At 41.3% G+C, this 25016-nt stretch overlaps 1 protein-coding gene across 4 annotated transcripts in view; it reads left to right on the forward strand.

Annotated features, from left to right (window-relative positions):
- The window catches only part of LOC133630735 (uncharacterized), a 44581-nt gene that overhangs the window by 13914 nt on the left and 5651 nt on the right, over nucleotides 1-25016 (forward strand). Inside the window, exon 2 of one of the 4 annotated variants that reach the window (XM_062022434.1) lies at nucleotides 14061-14243. The exons of 1 other annotated variant lie outside the window; for it this stretch is intronic. The gene's annotated coding sequence lies outside the window, so the exon portion shown is untranslated. Of the gene's footprint in view, nucleotides 1-14060; nucleotides 14244-19339; nucleotides 19399-24012; nucleotides 24262-25016 lie in introns of those variants that run through there. 2 more of the 4 variants (XM_062022437.1, XM_062022435.1) reach the window with 2 other exon arrangements.

The raw sequence follows: 25016 nt of genomic DNA on the forward strand, positions 1-25016 counted from the left end.
AAAAAAAAAAGTATGGCCACTCAGTCAACATTGACAACAACATGACTAAATATTCTGTAACAATGTAAACATTTAAAACTTTTAATGTTTAACAAAATTAAAAGTAGCTTATTTGCTTTTTAATGTGCAAATATAAAAGTCAACATCCAGTGCAAATCTTAATATTCTGCAATAGTATAAGCATTTCAAAAGTAAAAGTATTGCTTATTTTGCTTTAAAATGTGCAAAAATAAAGATAAACATCCAATACAAAAAAGTGCAAAACGAAATATTCTGTAACAACAGTGTAAACATTTCAACAAAAGTGAAAGTATTGCTTATTTGCTAAAATGTGCAAAAATAAAGATAAACATCCAATACAAAAAAGTGCCAATCGAAATATTCTGGAGCACTGTAAACATTAAGTATTGCTTTTAAAATGTGCAAAATAAACACCCAGTCCAACACAGTACACAATAAACAATTCTACTCATTCCAGTGAGTGACTAACAGTTGTAATGAAGTAAGGCTGCAGCTAACGATTATTTTTCTATCGATTAATCTATAGATTTTTTTCGATTAATCTGTTAATCTATAGATTTTTTTTTTTTTTTTCGATTAATCTATAGATTTTTTTTCCTTTTACCGATTATTTTTTTATTCAAAATGAAGACGAAAAAATAAATGTAGGCCCGTTTTTTCAAAAGGCATGGCTTTTATTTACAAAAAAAAAGAAGTATGGCCACTCAGTCAACATTGACAACAACATGACTAAATATTCTGTAACAATGTAAACATTTCAAACTTTTAACATTTAACAAAATTAAAAGTAGCTTATTTGCTTTTTAATGTGCAAATATAAAAGTCAACATCCAGTGCAAATCTTAATATTCTGCAATAGTATAGGCATTTCAAAAGTAAAAGTATTGCTTATTTTGCTTTAAAATGTGCAAAAATAAAGATAAACATCCAATACAAAAAAGTGCAAAACGAAATATTCTGTAACAACAGTGTAAACATTTCAACAAAAGTGAAAGTATTGCTTATTTGCTAAAATGTGCAAAAATAAAGATAAACATCCAATACAAAAAAGTGCCAATCTAAATATTCTGGAGCACTGTAAACATTAAGTATTGCTTTTAAAATGTGCAAAATAAACCAGTCCAACACAGTACACAATAACCAATTCTACTCATTCCAGTGAGTGTCTAACAGTTGTAATGAAGAAAGGTTAGCATGTCTACATGCTTTGGTTCTTTTCTTGTTTACAATATTCCCAGCAGCTGAAAATAGGCGCTCAGAAGGGGTCGATGTGGCTGGAACTGAGAGCTAATTAGCCTTCGCCTCAAGCCAGGATTGCGAGTGAGCTGAGCTGCAGTTTTAAGTTTCTAGAAGGTCAACGGGCTCATAGTGATGTTACTAGTAGTTGACTGGGAGGTGTTTATTATCATTTGGGGAGAGTCCGCTGCCTGATGCTCACCTGCTAAACACCTATCTGCTCCACCCTGAAGCGCTGACTACATGCGCTCTGAATACGCACTGCTGATTGGCTGATAATGCTTCGTGTGTACAATCAGATGGTTGTGTGGGTGGGACAATGCTGCGTGTGTACCAATCAGATGGTTGTGTGGGTGGGACAATGCTGCGTGCTGAGACAGAGGCAGACGGAGCAAAGCAGCTTGTTAAGACTTTAGCTTTAGCTTAGAAACTCGTTCGGTACACCCCCATACCGAACCGAAAGCCCCGTACCGAAACGGTTCAATACAAAACACGTACCGCTACACCCCTAGCAGATACAAATGACACATTCATGTTTTTGTGTAATGATGACAACGTATGCTCGCGCGGACGATTGACTAGTTGATGGTTTTCTTTTCAAATGTTCGTTCATAGCCGTTGTGCTGCTATGATAGGCCATTTCCGCTCGACACAGTGTGCATACAACAACATTATTAGGCCGTTTATTGAAATACTCCCACACTTTTGCATACTTTTGGCATGCTTTTCCCCCCTCGCTCGCACCGCTCGCATCGTCTTCTTTGATCGTCTGATTTGCGCTTCGCCATGACGGTAGTGTGACGTCATTATGCGACGCGTCGACGCACAAAAACGGCGTCGACGTATTTACGGAACCGATGACGTCGACTATGTCGACGCGTCGTTTCAGCCTTATAATGAAGAAAGGTTAGCATGTCTACATGCTCTGCTTCTTTTCTTGTTTACAATATTCCCAGCAGCTGAAAATAGGCGCTCAGAAGGGGTCGATGTGGCTGGAACTGAGAGGTAATTAGCCTTCACCTCAAGCCAGGACTGCGAGTGAGCTGAGCTGCAGTTGAAGTTTCTAGAAGGTCAACGGGCTCATAGTGATGTTACTAGTAGTTGACTGGGAGGTGTTTATTATCATTTGGGGAGAGTCCGCTGCCTGATGCTCACCTGCTAAACACCTATCTGCTCCACGCTGAAGCGCTGACTACATGCGCTCTGAATACACACTGCTGATTGGGTAACGCTCTGAATACGCACTGCTGATTGGCTGATAATGCTTCGTGTGTACCAATCAGATGGTTGTGTGGGTGGGACAATGCTGCGTGCTGAGGCAGACGGAGCCAAGCAGCTTGTTAACACTTTAGCTTTAGCTTAGAAACTCGTTCGGTACACCCCCGTACCGAACCGAAAGCCCCGTACCGAAACGGTTCAATACAAAACACGTACCGTTACACCCCTAGCAGATACAAATGACACATTCATGTTTTTGTGTAATGACGACAACGTATGCTCACGCGGACGATTGACTAGTTGATGGTTTTCTTTTCAAATGTTCGTTCATAGCTGTTGTGCTGCTATGATAGGCCATTTCCGCTCGACACAGTGTGCATACAACAACATTATTAGGCCGTTTATTGAAATACTCCCACACTTTTGACCACTTTTGGCATGCTTTTCCCCCCTCGCTCGCACCGCTCGCATCGTCTGCTTTGATCGTCTGCTTTGCGCTTCGCCATGACGGTAGTGTGACGTAAATATGCGACGCGTCGACGCACAGAAACGTCGTCGACGTATTTACGTAACCGATGACGTCGTTTCAGCCTTATTTACAATGAGATAAAAGATTGCAAAAACATATTCCAATTGAAAAAAATATATAAAGACAGAACAATAAGGTCATATGGACAGCCATAAGTGTTTACATTTTGCTTTATATTTATTATTTTACTTATTTTTTGCCTGGTTTTGTATTTGTTTTGTATCATCCCGCGAGGTGTATATTACATCTTTAGTTTTTTTTGTTCGGTTTGTACATCATGAAGTTTTGCACTTGTGTTTTTTTGTTTGTTTTCGTTATATTTGGATGTAATTGTTGGTTTATATGATATCATAAGTAAGACTACGTATTATGTTGAAGGGGGCAGAAAAATATAAGATTTTCTTCATCCTGCTCCTTCTTAGGCATTGGTGTGTAAATGTATAATTGAATAATTGAGGTATAATTGTCTATCGATCAAAGATGCACATCAATGAAGGAGATAAATAAAAATGAAATGAAATGAAATAAGACACGTCGGGGTGCCCCTGTGCTCAACAAAGAAATATTGCATCAAAAATCGTCTGTCTGGAGCCAACGGGAGGAGTGGGGGGGGGCCTCGCCGTGGAGCCTACAGTTACGGTAGCACAATTAGCCCCGAACGGGCTAACATCACCACTAACGTGTTACACGTCTGATTCGCCCAGCGACTCTCTGTCGGAGTATCAGTGCTGGGGTCCAGTGCACCACACTTTTGTATTGTCGCTCGCTCCTTTGACGGGGTGCTTTGGAAGGTACCGGACCGCTGCGGTCTTCCCTGCCCAGACTGTTTACAACGGGGGCGGGAGCGAGCAGGCGGGCGAGCGAGGGAGGGAGGGAGGAAGAGCGTGTGCGGGTGTCGTGGAAAAGTGGCAAAATGTTTCTCTGCATCACGCAAGTGACGTCAATGCATACTTGCCAACATTGAGACCTCCGAATTCGGGAGATGGGAGATGGGGGGTTGAGGTGTGTGTGGGGGGGTTGAGGTGAGCAGGGTTGGGGGTAGCGGGGGTGTTTTTGTAGCCCGGAAGAGTTAGGGCTGCGAAGGACTCTGGGTATTTGTTCTGTTGTGTTTATGTTGTGTTACGGTGCGGATGTTCTCCCGAAATGTGTTTGTCATTCTTGTTTGGTGTGGGTTCACAGTGTGGCGCATATTTGTAACAGTGTTAAAAAATAAATAAAATAAAATATGACCACCCTCAGTGTGACATGTATGAATGTTCCTCAAGTATGTCTTGCAATTACTGTCGTGTGTCTGCAGAAGCCTCATACAACATGTGACTGGGCCGGCACGTTGTTAGTATGGAGAAAAAGATGATGCGGTGACAGTTTCTAAAGGACATTAAAGATAGTGCCATTATGGCACACCCTCAATGTTGTTGAGAACCTTAAACCACACCGTGATTGGTAGATTCCTTCAGCTCCGCACACAACGCTGTCAAGCGCCATTCATTTAAAACTTGCGGGCCGCACTAACATTAAACTTTCATATTAAGGTGTGGGCCGCAAAATAACGGCTCGCGGGCCGCGTGTTTGAGACCCCTGGTTTACATGAATAGGTAGTAGGGTGGTCCCGATACGGTACCAAAATGTTTTTTAATACTTTTCTAAACAAAGGCGACCATAAAAAATGGCATTATCGGTTTTATTTTAACAAAAAATCTTACGGTACATTAAACATCTGTTTCTTATTGCGATCAAAGAACAATTTTGTCCTTAAATAAAATAGTGAACATATTAGACAACTTGTCTTTTAGTAGTAAGTAAACAAACAAAGGCTCCTAATTAGGGTTTGTAGTCTGCTGACATATGCAGTAACATATTCAGTGTTGGCGCTAGAAATTTTCAATTTTCCCAGGGACCCCATCAATTCATAAAAATGTGGTCCCGTAAATGTTTGGGATCCCACTTTTTTGTAACCGTTTTGAAATGTATGCATTATCCTGTTATATCTCACATTCTATATTGCAGGGGTCACCAACGCGGTGCCCGCCAGGTCGCCCGTAAGGACCAGATGAGTCGCCCGCGGGCCTGTTCTAAAAAAATAATAATAAAAAAATTAAAAAAAGTATTTTTATTTTTTTATTTTATTTTTTTTAAATTAAATCTACATAGAAAAAACACAAGATACACTTTCAATCAGTGCATCAACCCAAACAACCTTCCCCATGCACACTCATCCACACCCACTCACACAAAAGGGGTTATTTCTTTCTGCTACCAATATTCTGGTTCCCACAACATAGACAACACATCTGCAAGGGACGCAGTCCCTGAAGCACACATGATTGTATAGGCTGCTGGTCCACTAACATTTTCATTAATTACTATTTTTTATGTAATTATTTTTATATTGTTTTACTTTCTTTTTTATCCAAGAAAATGTTTTTTATTTATCTTATTTTATTTTATTTTTTAAAAAAGGGCCTTATCTTCAACAGACCAGGTTGTCAATGAAATTAGATTTGTTTAAAGGGTTTTTTAAACCAGGCCCAGTCCAGATAATGTCCAAGTCGGACTCAGCAACACACACCTTCATTCATGTACACAGAAAAAAATTAGGGAACACAACAGATTGCATATAATTTATAAACAAAATTACATTTTCAAAATAAGCATTTATGTACAGTCCAGATTATGTCCAGGTCACTCAAATTAGGGAACACAACAACAGATATCATATAATCTATAAACATAATTATACTTTCAAAATAAGCCTTTGAGGACTTCTCATCTTTTTTTTAATGTTTTTTGGCATCATTTTCGTTTTCAACCATGTAACTTTCTAAAGTTAGAAAATACTAAATAAATGTTTTAAAGAAAGTAATACTAAGTGAATATCTATTTTTGGCCTTAAAAATAAACATTTTACCGAGTACTATAATTAAATTGACTAAATCATGATTGTCAATGAACTCTCCTAAAATAACAGAAACCACATTAAGCTTCATAAACAAACCAATCCTTAAACACATTTTTTCAACTTCCACCCAAAACAAAGACACAATATGACAATACCAAAACAAATGCAGGGTGGATTCAGGCTCCTGACAACAAAATCGGCAATCATCTGACTCTGTCATATTCCATAATTTTAACATTTTCCCTGTGGGTAAGAAGTTATAAATAATTTTAATTTGAAAATAACGATTTTGCACATCGATAGTGGTTTTATAGATTAGTTTGAATATGGCATCCCATGGCAACGGGCAGTCAAAAAAGTCCTCCCATTTTCCATTTGTGTTGTATGAGGCAGCCCTCAAAGATTTCTTTATTAAATAAAAATTATATATTTTTCTATTTATTTTAGTTCCGTTTTGCCAACTAGAATTTCTTATTAGAGGTTTACAAACTAATAATTTAGTAGTTTCATAATTAATTATTTGTTTCAATCTTTTTCCCCAATTACTCCAGTTAGTTGATCAAATGAAAAGCTTGAGCAAGCATCACCATACTTAGCTCTAAATTCATCATACTTCATAATTTTACCATTCTCATTGATAATATCATTGACAAAAATGATTCCTCTTTCAAACATATTTTTCCAAAAGAAAAGCTTTCCATCTATTACAATATTAGAGTTCATCCATATTAACTGCTGCAAAATATCGTCTCTTTTTTCTGGCACATAAAATTGAAAACACCACTATGAGTGGATTGTTTCCTTTATGAACCCCGCCATGTTTCCCAGCAGACTCTCTGGGAGGGGATAACTTGTAAAAAAGGATACAATTTCTTTTGATACAGTACATGTTTTTTGTCCAACAGGACATTTGTGTACCACTCAACGTTTAAATACATCTTTGGAACAATTGATGCTTTTAAAGACAGACACATAGCTTCAAGGTTGAGAAGTTTCAGGCCCCCATATTCATGCTCTTTGTACAAAACCTTTCTTTTAATCTTTTCTGGTTTGCCGTTCCAGACAAAATCGAAGACCCTCCGCTCATAAATCTTAAAAAAGTTTTGTGATGGAGCTGGTAATGACAAAAACAAATAAATAAATTGAGGAATAATTAACGAGTTGGCAATAGACATTTTACCATACAAGGTTAGGGATTCCCCTTTCCATAATTGCATAATTTTGTCCAGCTTTCTTAGTCGATTATCATAATTTACTGAGCCTAGATCTTCCAGATTTTCTGGGACAACAACACCAAGTATGTTAACTGGTCCATCTGTCCACAAAACAGGCACTTTGCATTCCATTCGAAAGGACGTTCCCTTTAGATTTCCGATCCTTAACATTTTACATTTATCATAATTAAGCTTAAGGCCAGATTGCTGTGAAAATATGTCCAAAAGATTAAGAAGGTTCCGCAAACAATGAGGAAAAATCTTATCTCTGTGAATCAGCCTTTTCTGACATGAACTTCATCAAGAACAAACACAGAACACGCCTCACTGATGCACATCTGCAAGACTCACTCAGAGTTGCAGTGTCAAGTTACACACCAGAGTACAACACACTAGTTAACAGCATGCAATGCCAGGCTTCCCACTAACTGACAAAGAAACAGATAACAGATTTGGTGTCCAGTTCAAAGTGTGACATGATTTAAAAATTTGAGAGTTTACTTTTGTATTTTACATGAGTTATTATTTGTACAAACATGGTGCAAAGTAATTCATGATTTGTTCAAAAATGTTAGTGGCTAGCTAGTTAAAATGGGATATTGTGATTTCACAAGACTGTCTTAGAAGTGATCATTTGAAAATGTTCAATTTGAAAAATGTGCACTTAGAGAAAATATAAAAATAAAGTGTTGCATATTGATATTTATCTGTTTCTATATATATTTATTGTGAGAAATCATTAAGATGATCAGTGTTTCCACAAACATAAATATCATTAATTATTAATAATAACAGAGTTAAAGGTAAATTGAGCAAATTGGCTACTTCTGGCAATTTATTTAAGTGTGTATCTAACTGGTAGCCCTTCGCATTAATCAGTACCCAAGAAGTAGCCCTTGGTTTCAAAAAGGTTGGTGACCCCTGCTATATTGTGTTTTGGAAAAAGGTTGTCATAAATGTTACTTAATTCATAAAAAAAAACAATACAAAAGAAAACAATTTTTTATGCAAATATAAAATGTATTAAGTTATAAACATCACTTTTTTCTTTCCTTCATGGATCTAAACTTTACAGCTGCCGGTAGTTTTTTCTATGTTTGTGTAGTGGATTGTCCGAAGCTTAAACAGCAACAAAAGTGAATTTAGTACAAAAAGTTTATTTACCCATAGTCAAAAGTGCAAGTCGGATTGAGCTGTCCATGCAGACACACAAACGTCCTCCGGAGGACACAAGAATCAAGCAAATCTCTCTCAGCCCTTGTCACTTGGCCATTTTTATCTGTTTCCCTCATGCGTCAAGGTCCTGTTGTTTTCGAACTGTTTGTTTTGCAACATCCATGAATCCCTTAGTCATGCTTAGAAAATCAAAATATTTTGTAGAATGGTCAGAGCGACTCCATATTCAACTCTGTCCTACATCTGGTCCTTCAATGGTATAGAAGAGAAATGAAATGAGCAGACATTCTTAATAGACACAAAATATAGTTCAAAGGTCAGAAATTCTACTACATTTGTATTTAATAAGTTGTAGGTGTATTTTTTTCAGTATAAAAGTGTAAAAAGTGTTTTGCCTTGGTCATGAAATTATGATAACCGTGTGCCAGGACAAACACTTAAATCGTGAGGTTTTTTTAAAATGTTTTTATGTTGTTTTTTTGTTTGTTTGTTGTCTGCCCTTTTTGTCAAAGAAATATTTTTTTATGGCAAACACAAAATCTTCCACAAAAAATATTTTTCAAAGTGGAATTTTTGATGTGAAGTAATCGGAGCCTTGGATAGGTCAATAATTCATAAAAAACATTGATTTTGATTCTATATTATTTTTTGAATAATGAGAGTTTTAATGAAAAAAACATATGTTTTATTAGTCAACATTGCAACTTTTTCTAAATTACATTTCACCTGTAAGCTTTTTTATTTCACTTTTGTTATGTTTTTTTTTTTTTTTTTTTAATAGTATTTTTTAGAATGTGCCGCAGGCCTTTAAAACATTAGCTGCGGGCCGCAAATGTCCTCCGGACCACACTTTTTACACCCCTGCTAAAGATTATAAAAAATGTAATCTGATAAGTTTATCGATTAAAAAGCAGAGCCTGGCGGCGCATGCGCATTTATCATAACGCAGTCAGCATCTCTGCTTCAGTAAACAATGACGGTGATGACGTCACTGTCAGCGATGAGATCGACACTTGCTAAGTTGTCAGCCACTTCTCCAAGAGACTTCTTTTGAACACTCCTCGCACATTAACACTTCAAACGGCGCATATTTTCCCCGTTTGGTAACCTGCAAAGTATGTTTTTGGGGTTGAGGAGTCTGGTCGGGTGCTGGTTAGCTTGAAGCTAACAGCTAGCCTGTCTCCATCCTTGAACGATGTCGCTCCAGCGGGAGATAAAAGTGAAGTTTCCATGGACTCACAAAGACTAAAACAACTAATTTACTGGATAAATGGCACAGGATAAAGTTAAAAAGGTTGGCTTTACACTCACCTTAGTGTTTATTATGAAGTCTTTCTTTTGGCAGCCCCTCGAGGTAAAGTTGTCCGAGTGCAAACTGAGGCAGTATTTGTGATTGATAAAACTTTCGGCGAATCAAAATTTAAGAAATTGTACCGGAAAGTTCTCTACTTTGAAGACAACCAATAAAAACGCAATAAACCGGGATGGCAAATACAAACAAAACAAAACACCGGCGGAAAGCAATAATCGATGAAAAAAAAAAACAAGCAAGCGGAGTAGGCAGGGTCAGTTTATAAAAAAAAAGAAATCAGCATCCCGGGGGAAGCGCGGACTTACGAAAATGCGCGTCCTTTCTGATTCTAATGTGTAAAAAGACAACAAAGGGCGTTAACGCCAACAGTGTGTAAATATGCAATGTGTAAATATCAAAATATTACGTTGAATCACTTTTTGTCAATATTACATTTAATGAACATTTTATATAAATGAATACATCCAAACACTTTATAAATATTTATTATGTGCACAAAGAAATAACAGTTACAACTGTATGTATCTTCCAAACAAGAAAGAGGTTTTAATCACATCAACATAGGACTAACAACAGTCCTTTAAAGGCCTACTAAAACCCACTACTACCAACCACGCAGTCTGATAGTTTATATATCAATGATGAAATCTTAACGTTGCAACACATGCCAATACGGCAGGGTTAGATTAGTAAAGTGCAATTTTAAATTTCCCGCGAAATATTCTGCTGAAAACGTCTCGGTATGATGACGTTTGCGCATGACGTCACGGATTGTGCGGACATATTGGGACACTATTGTGGCCAGCTATTAAGTCGTCTGTTTTCATCGCAAAATTCCACAGTATTCTGGACATCTGTGTTGGTGAATCTTTAGCAATTTGTTTAATGAACAATGAAGACAGCAAAGAAGAAAGCTGTAGGAGGGATCGGTGTATTAGCGGCTGGCTGCAGCAACACAACCAGGAGGACTTTGAGTTGGATAGCAGACGCGCTACCGTGAGTACACAGCTTTGGCTTCCAAACATTTGATCGCTTGCCCGTACGTGCGTGCCGCTATGTGCATGTCACATACGTAACTTTGGGGAAATATATGTGCTGTATGAACTTTACGGAGGTGAACAGTACTTTGGGCTGTGGGATTGAGTGTGTTGTGCGGGTGTTTGAGTTGTATTGGTGGGTTATTAGGACGGGAGAGGGGAGGTGTTTGTTATGCGGATTAATTTGTGGCATATTAAATATAAGCCTGGTTGTGTTGTGGCTAATAGAGTATATATATGTCTTGTGTTTATTTACTGTTTTAGTCATTCCCAGCTGAATATCAGGTCCCACCCGCCTCTCACAGCATCTTCCCTATCTGAATCGCTTCCACTGCCCTCTAATCCTTCACTCTCACTTTCCTCATCCACAAATCTTTCATCCTCGCTCAAATTAATGGGGTAATCGTCGCTTTCTCGCTCCGAATCGCTCTCGCTGCTGGTGGCTATGATTGTAAACAATGTGCAAATGTGAGGAGCTCCACAACCTGTGACGTCACGCTACTTCCGGTACAGGCAAGGCTTTTTTATCAGCGACCAAAAGTTGCGAACTTTATCGTCGATGTTCTCTACTAAATCCTTTCAGCAAAAATATGGCAATATCGCGAAATGATCAAGTATGACACATAGAATGGACCTGCTATCCCCGTTTAAATAAGAAAAATTAATTTCAGTAGGCCTTTAAATCTAATTAATACCACAGAAAAGGCAAACTGTCAATTTTCCAGACACGATAAAGGCTTAAATAATGTCAAACACATAGCATTACAATAACCACGAAGATCAAGTGTTTGTCTTACATCTAGTAATCCGCTGTGGACAAACGAAGCCAAGCAATGCAGGTTTAGCAAGCGGTGCATGGTCCCGCGAAGGAAATACATTTTTTTGCAGGGAATCACATTTTGGCACAACACCAGCAAAACAAGCTAACCGGAGTTTTGACACGGAGGAGGCAGGGTCAGTAAAAAAAAAACTGCATCTCAGGGACGCATGTCCTTCCGGAAATGTGCGTCCTTTCTGATTTCAATGCGTAAAAAGACTCAAAGTGCGTTAACGGCAACATTGTTACCTGCAATAAGATCAATGTTCTCTGCATCTTTGGAATCACAAACACTTCCCAACATGTCAGCTTACAACAGAATGGACCAGCCGACAAGCAATTTCGAGGAGGACCCTTTTGTTCGAAGGACTCTTGGAGTGAAACTGGCGACAACTGGAGGCATTGGAGGCGTAGGGTTTCCATTATTCGCCCGAGGAGCACATGACTTGGATTCAGGGACCCAATGGTGAAGCCGTCCCAGTCTACTCTGTCTACAACACCAATCTATTTTCACCTAAACTCGTCAATGCGGGCGAAAGCCGACCTCAGTGGCTTCGGCCTGCCATCACAATGCCCAGGACCCACGGATTCATCCACCTGGTCAAAGCGAGCTGCAGACTGCTTGAACTCCGTTGCTGTCACAGCCACAATTTGGTCATCCTGTTTATCATTTTTTTAGCCAAACGGTTCATGTCTAGGGATGCTGCTCAGTCAGACGACAGATTGAGACAGCCAAACAAAATGTTTCTCTTGGACAAAGACAAACAAGGGATCCTCCAACGAAATGAGAGCAGAAGCACAGCAGCCATGGTATACCTTGGCGGATGAGGACAAAGGGGAGACGAAGGTGGATCTCTCTACTATGACAATGGAAGCGTGGAGTCTGTTGATGGTGAAGTTAACGGAGGCAGAAAGCTGCTACCGATCTAAGGAAGTCGTCCCCAACACGATCCCCATTTGCATCTCTCTCTTGCCAGACGCCGACATGGTCAGCTGCGTTTTCCTCTCACTCAAGCCTAATGTTGGTATGATTACTTCCCATCATTCTTCTGTTTACGGATGTCGTCCAGCACGTCCTAGATTCTTGCCTGTCGTAGCACGATGTTGTCACACTATTGTTCGAAGCAGGCACGATGGCACCCTCCAATGACCACAAGTAGACATCGACGTCAATCATGCAAGGGGGCGTGCGCAGGTGACGTGTTTCACACAGATTCACACAGACTCCACTTCCTGCTCCTGCGCCGCAATCTATTGGGGACCATCCAGAGAAGTATAGGGCAGCGTGGATGTCCGAGTGGTACCGGAAGGTTCTGATTAGAGCTAGTGATGAAGGTTCAGCTTCTTATGTTGATGCCTGCTCCAGCCAAGCCTGCTCCAGCCTCGACTCTCGCTCAAGCCAAGCTCGCTCCAGCTTCGACGCCCGCTCAAGCCAAGTTCGCTCCAGCTTTGACGCCCGCTCAAGCCAAGCTCGCTCTAATTTCGACGTCCGCTCAAGCCAAGCTCACTCCAGCTTCGACGCTCGCTCAAATCAAGCTCGCTCCACCTTCGACGTCCGCTCAAGCCAAGCTTGCTCCAGCTACTCAAGTGGGTCAGACGCCACTAACGACTAAAGTGGGTCAAGTGCTACCAGCCTCTCAAGTAGGTCCGACAAGGCCGCCTCCACCAGGTCTGACAGCGCCGCTGCAGTTTCCTTTTATCGCTTCCAGCTCCAGCTTTGCAGTCAGCTTCAGCCTCTCCTCCAGTTTGGGGCAGTCAGCTCCCTGTCGGCCGTGAGGATTCGCGGTCCATGGATGCCCCCCGTGCCATCAGCAGCCATGTCCAGAACTTCGGTGTGGACCACAATGGCTGTTGAGGAAGTATTCTCGCCCGTGTTCGCCTCCTCATCGGTCACGTATGTGGCCAAATCGTGGACGCCCTCTGCGCCATCAGCGACGACGCCCAAGACTTGAGAAAGAAACTCTTTGGCTGTTGAAGTTGTGGTGGTGCTCATGTCCGTCTTGTCGTCGGCCAAAGATTCGGCCAGTGCATGGACGCACGCCTCGCCAGCTGCAGCGCCATTCGATTTGCCGCTGCCACCTGATTCGTCCCAGGTGGATTCGAGGACACTTGGCCTGGCGACCCGCCGCCAACCACTAGGGCCACCCTCCCAGGATTTTTGGATTAGTTTTTCTTTCTGGTTTGGGACGTCTGGAATCCGCCCCTGGAAAAGGGGGAGGGTAATGTCATGACCTGTCTTCACAGGTCATATTCTGTGTTTGTGTTAAATATTTTTCTCCTTAGTTTAGTGTTCTGTTATGTTTTCAATACGCATTTTCTTCCTTGTTTACGTTTCCTTGTTGCTAGGCAGATTGAGTTTTTCACGGCAGTATCAATTTGGCTAATCAGGACTCACACCGGTTGCAAATCCTAATAATTCCTTTTTTTACGCCCGTCCACGTCATGTGGACGCTGGTCCATTGTTGGCGTCATGCAAATGTCTGTTAGCTTACACTACTAAGTTTTTTCATGCTATCGGAGGAGCCACATTTTCTGCTTTGAGCTTCACGTGCGTTTACCAGCGGCACGTCTTTTTATTTTGTATTTTGCCTTGTGATAGAGGGACAAGCGATAGAAAATGGATGGATGGATGATATTGAAACCTGCAATCTGCCCAAAGTTTTCCGCATCGTTGGAATCTTAAACACTTTCCAACATGCCAGTTTACAACAGATTGGCTTTAATGGCCACCACCAGGAGGTATTTGTGAACAAAAATGGATGCAATGGCCGCCACGCTCCTGAGGTGAGTTAGACCCAAAATCACGCCAAACATCCCCCTTGCGACGCAGCTTTGTACTTGTTACGTTTCGTGTGTGAAGCATATTTACATTTATTGTGAGCATCTTCTAAGCATCTACCTAACGTATACTGCAGCTTAATAATATCCCATCTGTTAAACGTTGACAAATGGTGCGTCATGGGAGACGCCAGAGTTTGTTGTGCATTTAAGGATGCAGATGAACGAGGTCGGAGCGTGAGGTAAAAAGGGGGAATTTTTTTAAATAAATGAACAAAAAGCGAGAGCAACAGGGAAGTGCTCTGACCGGACAGGCTTTGACCAAAACAAAATGCAAAACACAGGAAATGTGGAGCTGATGGCATCCACAGAGTACGAGTGTACTTGCGCTTCGCATCCAAAAGGTTTGTCTATGGCAGTGGTTCTTAACCTGGGTTCGATCGAACCCTAGGGGTTCGGTGAGTCGGGCTCAGGGGTTCGGCGGAGGTCCAAACACACCCGACTCATCGTGTAAATTAAAACTTCTCCCTATCTGCATATTACGGGGATAGCAGATCCATTCTATGTGTCATACTTGATCATTTCGCGATATTGCCATATTTTTGCTGAAAGGATTTAGTAGAGAACATTGACGATAAGTTCGCAACTTTTGGTCGCTGATTAAAAAAAAAGCCTTGCCTGTACCGGAAGTAGCGTGACGTCGCAGGTTGAAAGGCTCCTCACATTTCCCCATTGTTTACACCAGCAGCGAGAGCGATTCGGACCGAGAAAGCGACGATTACTCCATTAATTTGAGCGAGGATGAAAGATTTGTGGATGAGGAACGTTAGAGTGAAGGACTAGAGTGCAGTGCAGGGCGTATCTTTTTTCACTCTGACCGTAACTTAGGTACAAGGGCTCATTGGATTCCACAATTTCTCCTTTTTCTATTGTGGATCACGGATTTGTATTTTAAACCACCTCGGATACTATATCCTCTTGAAAATGAGAGTCGAGAACGCGAAATGGACATTCACAGTGACTATTATCTCCACGACAATACATCGGCGAAGCACTTTAGCTACGGAGCTAACATGATAGCATCGGGCTTAACTGCAGATAGAAACAAAAGAAATAAGCCCCTGACTGGAATGATAGACAGAAAATCAACAATACTATTAAACCATGGACCTGTAACTACACGGTTAATGCTTTCCAGCCTGGTGAAGCTTAACAATGCTGTTGCTAACGACGCCATTGAAGCTAACTTAGCTACGGGACCTCACAGAGCTATGCTAAAAACATTAGCTATCCACATACGCCAGCCAGCCCTCATCTGCTCATCAACACCCGTGCTCACCTGCGTTCCAGCGATCGACGGAGCGACGAAGGACTTCACCCGATCATCGATGCGGTCGGCGGCTAGCGTCGGACAGCGCGTCTGCTATCCAAGTCAAAGTCCTCCTGGTTGTGTTGCTGCAGCCAGCCGCTAATACACCGATCCCACCTACAGCTTTCTTCTTTGCAGTCTTCATTGTTCATTAAAAAATTGCAAAAGACTCACCAACACAGATGTCCAGAATACTGTGGAATTTAGCGATGAAAACAGAGCTTTTTGTATTGGATACAATGGTGTCCTAATACTTCCGTTTCAACCATTGACGTCACGCGCATACGTCATCATACATAGACGTTTTCAACCGGAAGTTTCGCAGGAAATTTAAAATTGCACTTTATAAGTTAGCCCGGCCGTATCAATCAATCAATCAGCTTTATTGTCCATTCTTACATGTACAAGACACATAAGAACTGAAATTACATTTTCGGCACAATCCCGCTAAGAGCAGACATACGTTACAGGGAGACAAGACGGGACCGCCAACGGATCAGCCTCACTTAGGCGCTCCTCAAAAAGGTGGGAAAAAGGTGACATTGGGGGGAGGGTGGAAGTAAAAAAAATATCAGTCTGAGGCTGGACCCTCAGGAATGGTCCAGACTGAGTCCGAGGAAAAAAACCTCACATAGCATGGCACACATAAACAAGGTACATTTAATCACAACAAACTCGCAACAAAGTCATCCAACAGGACCTTGGAGGCCAGCAGCTGCTGTTAAGCGCTGCTCAGCCCCCACAACCCCGGAGGAATAAAGCATTGGTGAAGGCGTTGATTGGGGAAGGGTATGTGCGTGCATGTATGCCCAATTAACTTGGGTGAGATGTTGGATTGTCTTTATGGGCCGAGGCCGGCCCCAAGAGTTCAAGAGTTCAAGAGTCCGACCCAGGTGCTTTTGAAGAAAAGGGAAAGGTCAAAAGCGTCCATCTTTGAGGAGTCCTCGGGGGTGTGTTTTCAAACAGCCTGTTCCTCAAGGCCATTCGAGGGAGTCAAATCGTAGATTAAGATGTTGTTTTTTTCTTCGAGCAGTCAAAACAATGACATTCCTGCTCTATATGCTGGCTCTGACAATTCCAATTTATTCTTTCTGTAACATCATCAAGATCGAATCTACCTTGCGATTCAAATCAGCAATGGCTCCAGTCTGTGATCCCACAGCACGACCCAATCCTTCCATTGCGTTGAACAGCCTGTTGGCCCCTTGAGTGGCTGCCATCGTCTTCCGAATTTGACGATACACCAGAGCAATGCCCAGCCCAATCAGCAAATGCCCTGCGATCACAGCTCCAAATAGGTAGATGTCTTCCACGTCCTCGATGGAAAGGACTGAGAGGCACATGATTCTCCAAGTATTCCAGGAATCTCTCACGTACCCCGCAGCAATGGTTCCATCAGGGCAGCCAGGCTCCCCCGAGCCTCTTTTCCTTGTCGAAAAGACTGTGTCAATTGCGTCGAGAGTCCAGTTGATCAAATTCATTTTGATGTTTAGATTTGAGGACAGCTCAAGAAAAGAGGCTTCAAAATAGTTCAAACAAGACAAAAACAAAGAGAGCAAGCAGGGAGGGAAGGAGGGAGCGGAGAGAGATGCGACCGCCCTCACCAGTGGCAAGACAGAAAAGGCATGTATTGGCATGTATTGGCATGTGTTGCAATGTTAAAGATTTCATCATTGATATATAAACTATCAGGCTGCGTGGTCGGTAGTAGAGGGTTTCAGTAGGCCTTTAAGTACTTATTAATGCCTTATTCGGCATGGGCTTATTATAACTCTAAGCCTGGCCCTAACCCTCTAAACCTAACCCTAACCAAATGACTCTAAATTAAGTCTTTGTTACTTAGAATATGTTACCCTAGTGTCCAAAAAACTCTAAATTAAGTCTTTGTTACTTAGAATATGTTCCCCATACTAAAGTGTTACTAAAAACATATAACTTTGTCTTAAATTTGAAAAAACATTTTTTATTTTTCACTAAAGAAGGGTTTGATGAATGCGCATATGAAACTGGTGGGGTTCGGTACCTCCAACAAGAATAAGAACCACTGGTCTATGGTCACCAGCGAATAGAGAATAGATAACATCAACAATGTCCTGACAACAAAGATAGAAACTTAAACAGGTGAGGGGAAATGCTCTGGGACAAAAGTGAAGCAGCCACGGGAAAACACCAACAAAACCGGGAGAGCCACCAAAATAAAAGCACAAGACAGGAACTAACACAAAACATCAGAGAACACTAACAAAACCCAACATTAAGACACGGTCTGGTGTAACTAGCCGTGACACCATCATAGCTATTAGACAATAATCTCAATCTGCTGAAAGTTGGCTGATTGACACTGATGTCAAAATGTATTTTTCACTAATAAAACACAAGTAACATGATGTTCTTCAAAGATGTATTTGTGCTACGTGTCCAGTAGAGGGCACACTAACTAACTTGTTTCATCCTTCATCACCAGCAGAGGGAAGTAATGATGACTAGAGAGCCAATTTCATTTACTCAACCCAATCGTGTGAATCAATGGCAAGTTCAGACCGAGTTTGTGAAGTAAACAAAAAGTCAACAAGTTATGTCTCAACGCACATTGTGTCTCAACCAGCCTACAGCAGGCAACTGCAATTTTGCACCAATTTTCACTCTAAACGTGAGTGAAGAATGCCCTACCAATTTTAACCACTAGATCGCAGTACAGAGCTGGAATTGTTTAGTCCCAGTTCCAACTTTGACTATAATTTGAGTTCCTTGAAAAAGTGGCGCTGTTTTAAGATTTTTTTTGGAGAGAAGTGTAGTTAGGATTTGTTTTTAATAGTTTATATAAAACACAAATTATTCATTTTTCTAAGCACTGTAATTAATCAACTCTTTGTACAAATGTAATAACATTTCTGGGGAAAATACAAGGGAATGTAATCTGTTGGCATCTCATTTAAACATGGGATTGAATTCAGATCCCTATTAAAGGTGTGATTGCTATTCTGCTTCCTAACCACTGCTCCATTCCATCATGAATAGATTTTATTAAACTCAATTTTATTGCTTAAAAATATGTTAAGGAGTTGTGACAAGAACGTTTGACATCACGTTGAAGAAGAGGTCACACACAGAACCTCAACAAAGTGTCCCTGTGGCGAGGAAAACTGACAATAAAAGGTTTGTCCGTTTAAATAATCAATTCACACTGACTGTTGTTAAGAAAGCACTACATTTATACTGAAGCTTGTTTGTTGGGTGAAGCTAACGTAGCATGTCGCTAGTTAATCATTAGCAATTCGCACGACATTCAAAACTTTTCTTTTGTTCTCAGTAATTACCGAATGAAACAAGTACAAAAATACCTACCGACAGATGTTCATGTTTACTTTAGATTTGCCAGCTTGTTGATTCACTAGTTTAAGATTATTTGCTAGGTAGTTTCTTAGCTCCTGGTCCTAGCTAGTTTAATGACATAACTCGAGTCAGTTAAGTTGTACAGTACAAAGTTATCTCAATGTACGTGGATTTGATTTATCACATATATTAGATAGGCAGAATGAGGATTGTTCTTTCTTGTGAAGCTATAAGTCTTTCTTGTGAAGCTAAATCACACATGAACAAGCTTGTAACCTTTACATATCATTACATTCTGATGCTTGTATGTATGCTTTTAGCGTGGATATGTTTGAATTATATTTATTGTAACTATAATCATAACTAAATAAGTTGTTTTTGTTTACATTGCTTTTGTGTGATTTAGCTCAGTGGAGAGCTTTGTCATCACCACTTTGCAGCTGACAGAAAAATTTTAAGGTAAGAAATATATATTATGTTTGAATATTCAATAGAACGTTTTGCTTACATTATTTTTGTAATTCAGTGATTGTTGTCTGTGTAAGGTGGGCAGAATTTGAAAGTTGAGATGCAGTATTATTTAGGGCAATAATTTTTTTGCAAATGTACAAAACCCTAAGCGAGTGAAGTTGGCACGTTGTGTAATCTGTAAATAAAAACAGAATACAATGATTTGCAAATCCTTTTCAACTTATATTCAATTGAATAGACTGCAAAGACAATATATTTAATGTTCGAACTCCATCCATCCATCTTCTTCCGCTTATCCGAGGTCGGGTCGCGTGGGCAGCAGCCTAAGCAGGGAAGCCCAGACTTTCCTCTCCCCAGCCACTTCGTCCAGCTCTTCCCGGGGGATCCCGAGGCGTTCCCAGGCCAGCCGGGAGACATAGTCTTCCCAACGTGTCCTGGGTCTTCCCCGTGGCCTCCTACCGGTTGGACGTGCCCTAAACACCTCCCTCGGGAGGCGTTCGGGTGGCATCCTGACCAGATGCCCGAACCACCTCATCTGGCTCCTCTCGATGTGGAGGAGCAGCGGCTTTACTTTGAGCTCCCCCCGGATGGCAGAGCTTCTCACCCTATCTCTAAGGGAGAGCCCCGCCACCCAGCGGAGGAAACTCATTTCGGCCGCTTGCACCCGTGATCTTGTCCTTTCGGTCATAACCCAAAGCTCATGACCATAGGTGAGGATGGGAACGTAGATCGACCGGTAAATTGAGAGCTTCTCCTTCCGACTCAGCTCCTTCTTCACCACAACGGATCGGTACCGCGTCCGCATTACTGAAGACGCCGCACAGATCCGCCTGTCGATCTCACGATCCACTCTTCCCTCACTCGTGAACAAGACTCCTAGGTACTTGAACTCCTCCACTTCGGGCAGGGTCTCCTCCCCAACCCGGAGATGGCATTCCACCCTTTTGTTGAAACATGTCTGACTTACTGCCGGCAATGCGGACCAAGAACTGACACTGATTGTACAGGGAGCGGACCACCACAATCAGACAGTCCGATACCCCATACTCTCTGAGCACTCCCCACAGGACTTCCCAAGGGACACGGTCGAATGCCTTCTCCAAGTCCACAAAGCACATGTAGACTGGTTGGGCAAACGCTCGGCTGCCAACCAATCCAGCGAGAGCTGAAGATCCTGGCCAGATGAAGCCATCAGGACCACATCATCTGCAAAAAGCAGAAATCTAATCCTGCAGCCACCAAACGGGATCCCCTCAACGCCTTGACTGCGCCTAGAAATTCTGTCCATAAAAGTTATGAACAGAATCGGTGACAAAGGGCAGCCTTGGTGGAGTCCAACCCTCACTGGAAACGTGTCCGACTTACTGCCGGCAATGCGGACCAAATTCTGACACTGATCATACAGGGAGCGGACCGCCACAATCAGATAGTCCGATACCCCATACTCTCTGAGCACTCCCCACAGGACTTCCCAAGGGACACGGTCGAATGCCTTCTCCAAGTCCACAAAGCACATGTAGACTGGTTGGGCAAACGCCCATGCACCCTCAAGGACCCTGCCGAGAGTATAGAGCTGGTCCACAGTTCCACGACCAGGACGAAAACCACACTGTTCCTCCTGAATCCGAGGTTCGACTATCCGGCGTATCCTCCTCTCCAGTACACCTGAATATACCTTACCGGGAAGGCTGAGGAGTGTGATCCTACGATAGTTGGAACACACCCTCCTGTTCCCCTTCTTAAAGAGAGGAACCACCACCCCGATCTGCCAATCCATAGGTACTGCCCCCGATGTCCACGCAATGCTGCAGAGTCTTGTCAACCAAGACAGCCCCACAGCATTCAGAGCCTTAACCTTCCTCTTGTGTTAGCTTTCTGTTACCATCTCTTATGTTAACGGGTCGGTTTTGACCCATGTCTTAAATCAGCTGTAAAATACACTAAAAACAATTATCTATCATCCAATTTGTTTCTCATCTCTTGGTTACCTTGTTAGGCTTCCTTATCCATGAAAATATTGGTTTTAATATTTTTGGTGTGGGCCATTGGGCCTTTTTTTTTGTCAGTATACCCCTCAATTTCAATTTAAAAAATGGTAAAATGAACCTCAGGAGAATCGTATAAATAAATAAAAGGTTGTTGTGTTACCTGACTATTACTGAGGGGTATTAGAACACATCTCTTAAATAAATTTGTTGATTTATTTTTTCATTTTAATAATTTTAACTATAGTAACATCTATGGTGTTACGGGTCAATTTCGACCCATATATATTTACTTCAAGAAAAAGGCTAAAAAGTATTTTTTTCAGCAACAGAACTTCAAGGTCAAACAAACAACAACCAATCAAGCAAATCAAACCAATAGAAATACATTTCTAGTTCCAAAACTAATAAAAAACAAAATCAGAGTAAAAGTCTCTGTGTGCAAGAACTTGCATGTGTACGTGTGTGTGTTTAGATGCATGTGTGCCAAAAAGTAACACTTTTAGTGTGTTCTTTGCAGAGATATTTCTTGCAGTTGAAGCACAATACGTTTGTCTTTCTGTCCTTACTGCTTGGGCAGTCCTGACACCTCTTTCTTTGAGAATCAGGTGGCCTGAGTTGGGTTGTGGCTGTGGCTGTTTTGGTTGGTGTTGAGGCAGAGCTGGCTGAGGAGGATGCTGGCGCGGATGCTCTTTGTGTTGCTGATGAAGTGGATGGAGTTCTAGGCGAGCTCTGCAGCTGTCTGACCAAGGCTGCAGTGTACCCGTACCCTTTGCTCAATGTGTGGCTTGACAAGGGAATTTCCCAGCTCCTCAAGAAACATTCTCCGCTTGTTTTTTTTTTGGTTGAGTTCCACCCTTGGTGGATGTGGGTCCACAACACAAATGCATTACATGCAGACACATCGAGGATGTTGTAAAACACAACCATTGGCCATCTCCTGGTCATTCGCTGGCAAGTGTAAGTGGCAGTCAGCTTGTCCAGGTTGTCAACTCCTCCTTTGTTTTTGTTATAGTCGAGGTTAATTGTGGGCTTTTTGTCACTTCCTGATGACACAGCTGCATCTTTGTGAAGAGTAGACATAAGTATCACATTCCGTTTTTTTATTGGACAATATGAGACAACAGTGGTGGTGTCTGTAAAAGCAAACTTTGAGGAAAGTGGAGCCCTGTCCTTCACCTGCAAGATTTCAGCAGGCAGCTCAGGTTTATTTTTCTTCACTGTGCCCACCATGGTAAGTTTCCTCCTGAGAAGTTCTTGTCCTTCTTCTCACCACAGGGGGCCTCCTCATCAGACTCATCAGATGTGTCTGTGTCTTCTGGATGATACTCCACATTGTCTTCCTCCTCAGAAACCTGTTCATCCGTATCACTATGCTGCTCCGTGTCCTCTACCTCATTTTCACCAAAAATATTATCCAGAACTTCTCTCACTGTAAATCTTTTTTTCATTTTCGCATGCTGCAAATTGGAGATGTGCACTCTGCAAGTCACCAACTCTATACTAAATTGACCTCACATGTATGGACATGCCTGTCTTTGTTTGTTTTTGTACTGGATAACAAGGTAAAATGAGAATCTCCTAAAGCTCACATGATTGGGAGATGAGCTGGCTGTCATTGTGTTCAGTTTTGGCTCCAATTATTGCTTTATAATCTTATTTCTATAACTGGGTCGAAACCGACCCCAACAACACCAAGGTCATAATTTCAACCAGAGCATTTTATAATTTAGTGGGGAAAAAAAAAAAGTTTTATTTTGTTGAAATAGAGGTCCCTGACTAAGTCAAAAAGCCTTGACGCAAAAAAAATAAATTTATGTGGTTATTTTATGCATTTAAAAACTAAAACGGGTCGGTGTCGACCCTAACACAAGACGAAGGTTAAGGAACGGCGGCTCTCATCCACCCCCGGGGCCTTGCCACCGAGGAGCTTTTTAACTACCTCAGCAACCTCAGCCCCAGAAATGGGAGAGCCCACCACAGATTCCCCAGGCACTGCTTCCTCATAGGAAGACGTGTTGGTGGGATTGAGGAGGTCTTCGAAGTATTCACAACTCTCATCCAATGCGACACTAAAATACTGTCATGCTTGAAGTCAGAGTGCAACTGTGATTCAATAGCTGTGTTAATTTCCGATAGTCTGCGTTTAACAGTGTGGCAGGACAGTTGGACTTCCGATACCTTTCTTTTTAGTTTGTCGTCTTCAGGAGACAAGATTTCAACAGCGTCACTGAGGCATTTTTTAACGAAGTCCTCTTCATTGTATGGCTTTTGGGAAATGTAGTGTTTTTCGTCCCGGCGAACGCCAGGGACAGTAGATATACTACAGCACAGTAACACGGCAACGTGGGCCTCTGACATCAAAAAGAGTTTGTCGCATCTACACCTCGTCGGCACCAATGATTAAAAAAAAAAAAAAAAAAAAATCTTTTTTTTTTTTTAAATTCTTTTTTTTTTTTAAATAGAGTTAAGAGCTGCATTAAACCAGCCAAAGAGCTGCAGGTAGGCCAGGCCTAAAGTAGATGATTCTTTTTTTTTCTTTTTAATTTTTTATTTAGGAAAAATATTTTTTATTTAAATAAAAATGAGGAACGCTTCACGAATTTGCGTGTCATCCTTGCGCCTCGCGGAGAAGGATGATCTCTGTTCCAAGTTCAAAATTACAGCCGTCTGATTCGCTCTCACTGAACTGTTGGACAAAGCTTCGAATTAACATAACAGAGCTGTTATTGGTCCCGCCGCTCTTGTGTCCGCCCCATAAAGGTGGAGTCCGCCCATAAAGGTGGCGTCTTTCTCAGCGCGCTTGCTCCACACGTAGACTTCGATAGGATTATACGCAGCTCTTCAAATTCAGACAACAACGACGGTAAGTTATTACTTAAAAATGTTTATGTTTAGTGTGTGAAAGTTTTGGGCTTTTTACATGAACAGCGTTAACGTTGTGGTGTGCGTTTTAACACGTTAAACACGAGGAGGAGAAGAGGGGGTTGTATTCTTCGACACATTTAAACAATTAACGCAAATAAAACATGTTTTAATCGTGTATGTGCAAGTACTGTATGGTTTAACTTTGTAACGTTGCTGTTGTGGTGTAACTTTTAGCATGAGGAGACATGAAGCAGCTTGCGACTTTGTTTGTTTGTTTGTTTCTTTGAAGAACAAAAGGAATCCTAAGCTAAAATGGCTGCCATCATCACTATCAAACTTTTCCCCCCTCTACTACTGTTGTTGCTGGTACCACACTACCACAAGTACTACTACTACTACTACTACTACTACTACTACTACAAATACAAGTACTACTACTACAAATACAAGTACTACTTACTACTACAAATACTACTACTATTGCTACTACTACAAATACAAGTACTACTACTACTACAAATACAAGTACTACTACTATTGCTACTACTACAAATACAAGTACTACTACTACTACTACTACAAATACAAGTACTACTTACTACTACAAATACTACTACTATTGCTACTACTACAAATACAAGTACTACTACTACTACTACTACTAACACTACTACAAATACAAGTATTACTACTATAATACTACAAATACTCCTACTACTACTACTACTACTGCTACAAATACTCCTACTACTA

The sequence above is a fragment of the Entelurus aequoreus genome, linkage group LG16 (assembly GCF_033978785.1).
Source record: "Entelurus aequoreus isolate RoL-2023_Sb linkage group LG16, RoL_Eaeq_v1.1, whole genome shotgun sequence".
NCBI classification, from domain to species: Eukaryota; Metazoa; Chordata; class Actinopteri; order Syngnathiformes; family Syngnathidae; genus Entelurus; species Entelurus aequoreus.